Source organism: Amaranthus tricolor, chromosome 15 (genome assembly GCF_026212465.1).
Source record: "Amaranthus tricolor cultivar Red isolate AtriRed21 chromosome 15, ASM2621246v1, whole genome shotgun sequence".
Classification (NCBI taxonomy): Eukaryota; Viridiplantae; Streptophyta; class Magnoliopsida; order Caryophyllales; family Amaranthaceae; genus Amaranthus; species Amaranthus tricolor.
The window spans coordinates 9,996,933-10,006,072 of record NC_080061.1 but is presented as its reverse complement, the minus strand read 5'-3'; the positions used below and the strand labels follow the sequence as shown (position 1 = coordinate 10,006,072).

Sequence of the window (9,140 nt, the reverse complement as noted above, 5' to 3'; positions counted from 1 at the left end):
AACAATAGTATCCACTTCATACCTACCACCTCGCCTTGGAGTTGATTGTTCTCGCCAGTGGTAATTTGAGGCCATATCATCAAGAATTTTCTTCGTCTGGGTCAGTATTTTCATCATGAAGTTACCCCCAGCAGCAGCATCCAAAGAAGTCTGGATCTCATGCCTCAAAGCATTGTAGACTGTCTCAATAACCATCCAATCCGGTAATCCGTGATGTGGGCATTTTCTGATTAGACTTTTAAATCTCTCCCATGCATCGTAGAGTGATTCTCCATCTTTTTGCTTGAAAGTAGAGATCTCATTTCGGTACTTTGAAGTTTTTCCGGGCGGGTAATATCGATGCAAGAATGCCTTTTTCAGAGCCTCCCAAGTAGCAATGGAGTTGGGTTCTTCCTCACGAAGCCACTGCTTAGCCGCCCCCGCAAGAGAAAAAGGGAAAGCTATTAACATTAATTGATCGGAGGTGACGTTGTTGTACTTGTGTGTCATGCACTTGTCGATGAACAAATTAATATGATCGGTTGGGCTCTCATTCTCAATACCATGAAATTGGTCCTGAGCGATCCAGTTGAAAAATGCTGACCGGATCTCATACTGGTTCCCGGAAATCTCTGGCCTCACAATGCTTGTAGTGACAATGCTAGCATCAGGAGTGATGTAATCCAGGAGGGGTTTCTCTGGTGTTTCATCCATGGTTAAATCTTCCCTTCTCTTGTTTCTTCGCCTTCTTTGCCTAGAGTTGAGTTTTCTTGCTGTTGCTTCGATTTCGGGGTCAAAAGGTACTAGTTCGTGTCCCTGTCGTTTGGTTTGCATGCAACAAAAGAAACTAAAAGCAAAGGGTTAGATAGATAGGGGAGGGGGACCTAACCTAAGCAGAATAAGAGAAAAAGAATCAATTTAAACTCAGAAAATAAACACTAAACTAATCCGTTGTTCCCCGGCAACGGCGCCAAAATTTGATAGGTCGTTTATGTACTACCAAAAAATTCCTAATATGCAACTAGTATAGCAGCAGTTAGGGTCGAATCCACAGGGAACAATGTAGTAAGTGATTATTTTTCGGCTACCAATTGATCCTAAGTAACACACAAATTTGGAGGATATATGTCTAAACTAACTAAACAACTAGAGCACAAACAATTAAATTAGAAAAGTAAATCGATGATACTAAAACATCCAGGGATAAACTTCCCCACTAGTATGATATGATGACAATGAGATCCTACTACCCTTACAACAATCATAACCGAGTTCAATAGGACGAATACACCATTAAGAATACTAATAACTCCTTTCGAAGACTATTAGCTTCACTACCATACTATCAAACCAATTTTCATGGAATCAAGTATAGTAATGACATTGAGCATAGTATTCTATAAGATCCAACAATCAAATCTATCTATTTTCATGAAGATTATCAAGCCCTTGGTCTAAAAGTCAATTCATTCGACTCTAACTTTCGTTAACGATGAATAAATTGTTAACCACAATTTCCAAGATTTCTATTGAAAAAAACATGAGTTAACTAGCATAAGAAATCAAGCATGAACAAGGATTATGCATAACAAAAAGGGATTGGGATTCAATAATTCATCATCAACATCATGGCTAGGGTTCCATCTAACCCTAGATTAAGAGACTACTCACACATATCAAATGCAACAAAATAAGAATTCATTAAAGAAAACATGATTAAAAGTAATAACAAGGAAGGGATAAAGAAATAGTACTTGAAATCGAATACCAAATGACGAACGAAAGTAATTGAAAGTTACCAAGTTTCTTTCCCAAAGTGAAGAATTAAAAGTATCTAAAAACCAGAGAAAATGTTAACTCCCTTGGTCTATTACATTCCTTAGTGATTAAATAAGAAAAACTGTGCGGAAAGCGGTTATTAAAGCAGGATCGGACCGGGTTAAATAAAGACCCGACCGGGTCCGTGGGTTGAACATTCTAGCAAGTGATTTTAGACAAACTCGGCCGGGTTTGTGATGGACCCGACCGGGTCCTAGGCTTGGATGCTTGCGTTCTTACTTCTTGCTTGAAATCACCCGGGTATGAAAATACCCGCCCGGGCCTATCATCTTGTGCTTACTTTTCTTCATGAGAACGCGGCAAAAGTACAAACGAAACCCAACGAGACTCAAAGCATGTCCGAATGGGCCCGTGAGCTCACAAAAAGTGTCGCAATGCGGTCTCCAAATCTTCCAAATCTCGAAGCACGCATTCTAATGCTCAGGAGTGATCCGCTTCCAATACAAGAGTGGAGTAAAATGGCCTGAAATAATCAAAGACACACAAAACTCCAACCAAGCGTAAAACCACATGGAAAATGCGAAAACACACATCAAAATGCCATAAAATGCAAGGGAAGGGAGCATAAAAATATAGTACAAAGTGCATACATCAGTCTCTATGGTGACCCACCAAGTATTGACGTCACCGGTCAGGTTATGCACCACTAGATCTACCTTCATATCCTCGGGTATCTTCAGTATCACAAATATCTTCTCCATCTTCCGGACCCAATCATCTAGCCTAGTGAGAGGACCCTTACCGTCATATTTCCTAGGGGCTAACCTCTGAATACCCTATGCCTGCGACACTCCTATGTCATGCCCAAAACCACCCTTTGAAGAACCGACGTTAAGTGGCTGAAGCACCTGTTGTTCCAAGAGCAGGTTTGGTTGCTGCTGCGTGTAGAACATTTTCAGCATCGTCTCAAATTGTTCCACTGTTATGGCAGCCGGGTTGACAGGTGTAGAGGTCTCGGTAGGGTCAGATTGCGCATGAGAAGCCTCGCTTGACGTGACCGTACGCTTAGACTCATGAGAGTTCTCGAACACTACCCTATTCTTATATCTCTCAGGACGAGGTGTACGATTCTCATCTATCTCTATACGTGCACAAACACAAACAAAAAAAGAACATACGTTTTAACAACAATAAATAACTAGATGAAGATACATGCAAGCATATGCGTATGAAAAATCGTAAAACGATATTTGAATTGAATGTCCACTTCACGATGTACCATCAACTACCTCTACCCAAACTCTAACGTCACAACTAGTGTCTTTTCTCTACCTCACATTTGTTCTATATATCCTTATTACTCATCCAGAGGTCCACATTTCACGTTTTGACTCTGATACTAACTGTAACAACCCGACTTACAATTGACTAAGTAAATAGGGTCATCACGGGGTTTATTTCCCAAGAACTAAAATCTCAATTCTGAAACTTGAGTAAAGAGGTCACCAGTTCTAAAACATAGCTAAATCAGCTAATTCTCAAACTAAACATCTAACTAAAGTACAATGTAATCATAAAAATCGTTCTAAAGTCCAATATGACCAACAAAACCAAGTCTATTATACATTTATCAAAAACCTAATACAAAACTACAAATTCGCATGTGCTTAACTCAATATAACATCCTTGGAACTCTAATCAACATCGCTAACCCATCGTTCTCGACCGGTTCCGATATATAAACATTCTAAAAGATAGAAACAACAGGGGGGTCAGGTTGAACAAAATGAGAAGTAACAATTCGAAACAACAAAACACAATAATTCAAAACATAGGTATTAAAGCAACATCAGTTTCCTAGATCTATGTGCACACAGGGAGTCTAGTTGAGAGGAACATCCATAACTCTAAGGCCATGTCATTCTCAGGTGAGGCTAGTCAGTATTTGAATGACAATTCATCTCAAAATAGTGAGTAGGGGAGATTTTCTCTCTACTCCGTTAATGACCAGCTCGTGAGCTCGATCCATTGACCATATCAATATCAGCATAATCATTTATAACAAATTTGTCTCAATATTATAAAATTCAAAGCTTTAATAAAACAATTTTCAAAATTGTAGTTTGGCCAGACCCTTTTTAAGGGACTGCTACTACTCAGCAACAATGACACTTCAAAGAGTTAAGATCGGTTCACCGTAATCAACTAAAGGGCTCTTCGACGTAGTCGTATCCTGAAGCATGAAAATAACATAACGTCACAAGTGTGCGCTCGATGCTACTATACTAATATATAACTTATTACATCTTCCCTGAAACTAAAGATTAACCAACACTCATGTTTTAACATTTTTAATCATCGTAATAGTACATATTCTAATCCTTAATTCAACATTTACATCTTATTAAACTAGAAGTAAACATTCTAGCCCACAACCGCTATTGCTCATAAAGAACTAATAATCCCTCTAAAATATTAAATCATCTAACAATTAGCTCTTGACGAGTGTCTAACTATCCGATTAACCACAATTATTTTATCCACAAGAAACTTCGTAATTTATTCAAGAACATCAAATTACTGGATACTTTACCATTACCATTATATTCCAAGTGAATCCTAAAATTTCCAATAACAATTTAATATTTCAATATCCAATACTAACTCTTAATTTTTGGCCAATATATAAGTAAAACAAGGGTCATAACCAAGTCTTGAAATAGAAAGGTAATTTTCACGGTTAAAAATTTGATAATTAGAATAATTAATGAAACAATAACATGCTATAAGGAAAAATGGGTGTGTATACCCAATGTAAGCATTAACAGTAAAAGAAAATAATTAAAAGCAAGGATAATATCTTACAATAGTCAGGCGTCAATTAGAGGAAGATGATGATGTTTGTAGCTGTGTATGTACCAGAAACTAGGAGAGAACGCCAAGGACAGAAAGAACGAAGAGGGAAGGTGATGCGTTTTTGTTTAGGGCCTTCAATGGGTTGATGTGTTGCATTTGTTTTAGAAAAGAACAAGAAAATCAGAAACTTTGATTGTTGCTCCATCTTCGAAAGTTTCAAGGAAAGAGCAAGGTTCATGGCTGCTCAGATTCGATTGATTCTAGATTCGCAAATTCAAAGGTTTATGGGAGATGAGGCTTCGAAAAGTCAGAGGAAAATGAGGCATTTTTCTTGACTTCGAATATATATATATATATATAGATATATATATATATATATATATATATATATATATATATATATATATATATATATATATATATATATATATATATATATATATATATATATATATATATATATATATATATATATATATATATATATATATATATATATATATATATATATATATATATATATATATATATATATATATATATATATATATTCTGTTTTGTGGGGCAGCATGTCATCTCGACAAGTGTGCCACGTTAGCATGTGTTTTTGGGGTGCGTTTTGTTATCGTTTTGTTCGTCGGTATCGCGTAGGGTTGTTAAACGCTAAAATCTATTAAAAATAGTAAATGGATGTTAAAAATTGTGATATTTGGTACCCAACATGATTGGCGCCTTCCGAGCGCAATGACGAAGTCGGATTTTTTGTTTGAATTTTTGAATCTGTCCAAAAAGGCCAGATAACTTTCTGGTTGTATTTTGGAATTCGAAAATTATTAAGATTAAGGTTTAATTAATTAAAATTATGAAGCCTAGTCATGCCTTGGTAGTGTAGAATGTCCTTGTTGTGGAAACACGTACTAATACGTGATTTTTGTATGTGTGTGGTGTCTAGGATCTCGATTCATAAGAGGATGAAATTCCTGTCGTGTTGAAATTTGATTTGTCTGCAGCGATTCGAGGTACAAGCTTAGACCGTACTTATATAATTGGTTGTGCAAAGTGTTGTTGTTTCATCTTAGTTGTGGCATTGTAAATCACTTAAGGCTTAGACACCTCAAATAATATGAAAGAAGTTAAACTTGAAAATTGAGGATTGATGTATTTGTTACTCTTTGGGTTAGTACTTTGGTTTGGGTTATTACGGCTATGGTTCCCATGGCAGTTTTGGATCAATACGGTCACCATGGGGGTATGCATACTTTACCTCTGACGACCTGCACAGGACGGGTAACGTCTTAGGTCGGTGGTTGCCTTGGGATTAGCTCTCCCATGTGTATTCCTCCAAAATAATTTGATTTTTTTGCTTGAACGACCCGAACAAGACGGGCTACGTTACAAGCTGGGGTTAAGTTAGTGATGAATGAATTAGAGCCTTTGCATGCTAGGGTGAACACATTGCTTGTATTCAACATGATTAATATTTTGTATAAAGTCTCTGATGTGTATTAGATTGTTCTTTGGAACTTGCTACGTTGTTGTCATACGACGGCTAGCAGGTTGATTTGCAGGTGGGGGGCTGGAGTGAGGACTCTACTTAGAACCCGTAATCATCAAGACTATGTTTTTCTTTTGTAATAAGATCTTAAGTAGAAATAATTCCATAATTATGTAATTGGATATTGACTTGGTTTTCTTTTCTCTTTCGTTTATTTTTCTTTTGTTTTACCTAGAGGCCAATAGGCTCTCGAGTTGTATGTTTGCAACTTCTGCTGACTTATTTCTATTGTTTTGGTATTGTTTTCTGCTTTTATTTTATTTCTTTATCGATGGAACGTTGACGATCCTAGAGGAGATACTTCCCTAGTGTCCACTGTGTGAACTGGAGTTCATATTTTCATATGATCTTCCAAGTCACTTAAACCCGGACCGTTACACTTTCATTAAACTCTTGTGGATGTAACAGTCCTTCTTTTGGTGTCCCAACTTTCCACAAATCTAACAAGACTTGTCGGGTGGTGTGGTCTTTGCGGCTTTACCCTTTTGGGATGAATTGCCATATTGGCCTTTCCGCTTTCCCCTTTTATGGGAACTTTCCTTAACCATGTTAATGGATGAGATATTTGGATTTTTAGATCCCCACTCTCTTGAGCCCTTATACTCACTTCAATTTGAAGATGAGTATCTAGTTCATTTACATCAATATCCTCTTCCTTATGCTAAAGTGTTTTCTTAAAATCTCTCCAAGAATAAGGTAGTTTTTCAATTATACTTGACACAACAAACACTTCATCCATTTTAATATTATAACGCTTTAAGTTTGAATAAATGCTTTGTATCTCATGAAATTGATCCATGATAGGGTGAGAATCAACAAATTTATAATCATTAAAACTGGAGAGATGAAATTTCTTACGTGTGGCGTCCTACGCCATGTATTTACCTTCAAGAATATTCCATAATTCTTTTGCGGACTCCACATTTTGATAAACATCAAATAAAGAATCAACCATACCGTTCAATATATGACCACGACAAATAAAATCATCGTTGTCCCATTTGTTCTTTTTGCGCATCTCCTCCACTGTTTCATCTTCTTTATCCTCCAGTATTGGTGTAGAAATTTCGTGCGCAATGTTGAGTGTAGTGAGCAAAAATAGCATCTTCTTTTGCCATCTTCATAAATCAACCCCCACAAATATTTCTAGTTTAACTATATTCACTGTCATCTCCTTAAGACTCGACATATCTTAAGACTAACGCTCTTAAATTGTTAAAACTAAAGTAACGCTTTTAGATTGTTATATGTTTTATTTGAATAAAACTTGAAGAGATTACAAGCACCGCTATGAGATTACAAGTCTTTGCAACCTAATACAATTTCTAGGAATTGAAATTACAACGAATTTAATTAACTTAAAATAAATAAATAACCTTAAACCGAAGATACTTTAAGACAATACTATTTACGGAAACTTGATACCAAATCGAGGTACTATCTAGTTTCCTAAAAGCGTCATTCCGCCTACTTGGTGCTTAGGCTTAAAACCTGGAATATACTTTTGAGATACAACGGTTTGCAATTAATTATAAACACTATGTAATTAATCTTTGTGAAGTATTAGAGATTATATTGAGCAAACTTAGAAATAGAATGAAAAGAAGTGATCAACTTCTTTCAAACTTAATAACTTAGCTTGTAGAGAATTTAACTTGGGGAGGTTGAGAGAAAAATATAGCAATAACTTAAAATAATTTAGATATTGCACTTATGAGATTATTGTATATCTCACGTAAGAAAATGGGGTCTATATATAATGGTAGAATTAAACTACCAATGATTCCATGATTTACTCACTATCCTATTTTTTAGGAAATAAAATAGGAAATTAATTTTAGATTTAAAATTAATTAACCGAACCTTTAAATGATTAAAGCCTAAATCAGCCGTTTAAAATTAAAAGCCCTAAGAAAATAGCAAGTTGGAACTAGTCTAGCTAAAATTAGCTTCAACCCTATAAATGTGTCTATAATTGAGCCCACTAAATATTCCAACATTAAGAAACGGCCGTAGTTTCAAATTAAAGCTCTATTTTCTTATTCTTTTTGGACAAGTGTTTTTAGCCTCTTTTTCTTAATTATAAAATTAATATTTTATAATCTCCTTAGCCCTACTATTTTCATAATACTTGCCAATAATTTTCATGGAATTAAACTTTAGTTTAATTCGAACTTAAAATTATACTTAAACTTTTATACCTTAGTATACGTAGTATACTTAAGACTTGTACACATTTTATACTCTAAATGATCTAACATTTATATAATTACTATCTCTAAGTTTGTACAATTAATAATTATAAAAAATTGATATTAATAATATTTGTATTAAAACGTGTTCCGGTAGTTGAGAGAACAATCAACACTCTCAACTGAGGTGATGAGAATGTCTTTTAAGATTCACAGTAGATATGAGCCACTGGGGAGGTCTGAGTCGCTTTCCTGTCTATTTCATTATGTTCTCCTGCACAAGGTAGCAAACGAGGGCCTAAGAGGGGTCCTCCTCCAATGATTAAGTTAGTAAAGGTCTTGAGAAGATTGCTGTTAAGGCTCAAGAGATATTTTGTACGGGTTTTAATTTAAAAAGATACGTTACCCTTGGTGATGCATGGCATCGTGTATTTATAGTAGAGGGTCTTAAGAGAGGATCCCAAAACCCTAATGGCCGTTTTGGCTTTTACCTTGAATGGAATCTTTTTAGGGATCAGTAGAGAGAGAAGTAGAATATCTCGTAAGTCTATGTGGCATTTGGTGATTTGTTGATCATTGTACTATGGTCCCCATTCTCTGTCTTTTAGTACATTTTCCTAAGTAGGGTACGAGGTAGGTATGGAGTCTTGCCTTATACGAGTGTTGACAGCTTTTTCTGAGTATGACTGCAGTTATCTTATGCCATGTCATTATATTCGTTGCTATCATTCTGCAGAATTAACCATCCTGTAGGTAGGGATGCAGGCGGGGCGGGTCTA

General features: G+C 35.7%; 1 non-coding gene across 1 annotated transcript; it reads left to right on the top strand.

The window, feature by feature from the left end:
* Positions 1-205: 205 nt before the first annotated feature.
* On the top strand, positions 206-311 carry LOC130801983 (small nucleolar RNA R71). Its single transcript, XR_009039702.1, has one exon. It is a non-coding gene; the product is annotated as a small nucleolar RNA R71 (small nucleolar RNA).
* The last annotated feature ends 8,829 nt before the right edge of the window (positions 312-9,140 follow it).